General features: G+C 37.3%; 1 pseudogene; it reads left to right on the plus strand.

Moving 5' to 3' along the window:
• The first annotated feature begins 888 nt into the window (after window positions 1-888).
• LOC115214576 lies at window positions 889-1,007 on the plus strand (annotated as a pseudogene).
• The last annotated feature ends 1,468 nt before the right edge of the window (window positions 1,008-2,475 follow it).

Genomic DNA, 2,475 nt, shown 5'->3' on the forward strand with positions numbered 1-2,475 from the left:
CTGAAGTGCAACCTTTTAGTTGAGCAAATCGCCCCCAGGACTTACTCTTTGTGAGCCTAGCACTTTTTCTATCGGTCTCTTTTGATGAACTGCTAAGTAATGTGGATGTATACACACCAGCATTGGTTTTCAAGTGATGTTGGGGGGACATTAAATGATGATGATGATGATATATATATATATATGTATGTATGTATGTATGAATGAATATATATATATAGTTGAAATTTACAAAAAAACAAAAGACAAAGACAAGCGTTTAAACAACAAGCAGGTGTATTAGTCTGACACCCAGGAAGGTGAGAAAGTCATTTATATTTTGAGCCAACGCTCTTCAACCGAAAGGAACATGAGGAAATAAACAGAATGAAAATTAAAAAAACTTGTTGATTTAGTGGTCATAAATATATACACATATACATATATACACATACATATACACACATATATATATAAGGACATGTGTAAAAATATATACATATAATGCCTATATGTATGAGTATATATGTATGAGTGTAAAATATATATTATATATACTCATCTGTATATATAAATATATGTGTAGTGTGTATAACAAAATTTTATATCTTGGACATAGAGTTACCCAAAGTTTCGCATCCTGAAAGCGAAAGTTTGTGGACAGCTCGTCAGACGCTATATAAAGACAAAAATTTTAAATTTCTATCTCATGGACATGAGGAAATGCTCAGAAATTGAGAAATATTTCTTAACAAAAAAATAACTTTAATGAGGATGGGTTGTCTCCCCTGAACCAGAGGTGAAAAAATAAAACAACCTTTATAGACCCAAAGAGGCCCAACTAGCAAATGGGGAGATCCAGTTTTCCAGTAAGTAGCACTTGAAGTGAATACATTTAAAAAAAACCTTGCTTATGGCCACATCACATTGAAAGCACCGGTTCTCGTCCGATCACCGAAGTTAAGCAATGTCAAGCCTAGTTAGTACTTAGATGGGTAACCATTTGGGAAACCTAGGTGTTGTAAATGTCTTTCTATCTTATAGGCACAGGAGTGGCTGTATGGTAAGTAGCTTGCTTACCAACCACATGGTTCCGGGTTCATACCCACTGAGTGGCACCTTGGGCCTGAAATTTTGGGGGTGTCTTCTTTCAGTTTCTATCTATCAAATCCACTCACAAGACTTTGGTTGGCCCAGGATATAACAAAAGGCACTTGTCTAAGGTGACATGCTGTAAGATTGAACCCAAAGCTAAGAAGATGGGAAGCAAGCTTCCTATCACACAACCATGCTCTCTCTGTTGATTATGGTGGCAAGGGTTTTGGTTAATCTGTTCATTGGAGCAACATGCTCATGGAATTATGATAATGATGATGATGAATTTTGAATCTTCCATTATATATTTCTTTACTACCCACAAGGGGCTAAACACAGAGGGGACAAACAAGGACAGACGAAGGGATTAAGTCGATTACATTGACTCCAGTGTGTAACTGGTACTTAATTTATCGACCCCGAAAGAATGAAAGGCAAAGTCATGGAATTAACATGCAAGTGGCTGAGCACTCCACAGACATACATACCTTTAACGTAGCTCTCAAGGAGGTTCAGCATGATACAGAATGAAAGCGGCGAGCTGGCAGAAACATTAGCACGCCGGGTGAAATGCTTAGCGGTATTTCGTCTGCCACTACGTTCTGAGTTCAAATTCCGCTGAGGTCGACTTTGCCTTTAATCCTTTTGGGGTCGATAAATAAAGTACCAGTTGAGCACAGGTGTCGATATACATTGACTTAATCCCTTTGTCTGTTCTTGTTTGTCCTCTCTATGTGTAGCCTCTTGTGGATAGTAAAGAAATAAGAATGTGACGAGGTTTGGTCCTTTGAATTACAGGTACCAACCCATTTTTGCCAGCTGAGTGGACTGGAGCAACGTGAAATAAAGTGTCTCACTCAAGGACACAACACATCACTGGGAATCGAACTTATAACCTTACAATCATGAGCTGGATATCCTTAACCACCGAGCCACACACTTTCCACAAACAACCATGCATGCACCATCTAAAACAATTAATGAAAGCATTATACATGTTACCAAGCCATAATCCCTTACAAATAACGGCTGGGGATACTGAACAGTTCATTGTTTTTATTGTTATTAAAACAGTGGATGGAGTGAGCAAATAAGATATTTGTATGCTGGAACAATAGATCTCCAGAACCTTCTATTTTTTTTTTTCTCTCTCTCTCTCTCTCTCTGTAATCTTTGGCCAGAATGATTGATGTTTCTGTTTTCAACCTTCACTCTGCTAATCAAAGCTTATGACTGTCTTTTGACTCGCACTGAAAGCATTTCATAGTGAAATTGTTTTTCATGAATTTTTTTGTTTTTTTATTCAAACAAAACGAAATGGCTGCTTGAAATGTTAACCTTTTCAAGTTCACATCTGTTGGTAAGATTTATAATGACTGCTTCTTCAAGTTGACAAGTATT

Source organism: Octopus sinensis, linkage group LG7, assembly GCF_006345805.1.
Source record: "Octopus sinensis linkage group LG7, ASM634580v1, whole genome shotgun sequence".
Lineage (NCBI taxonomy): Eukaryota > Metazoa > Mollusca > Cephalopoda > Octopoda > Octopodidae > Octopus > Octopus sinensis.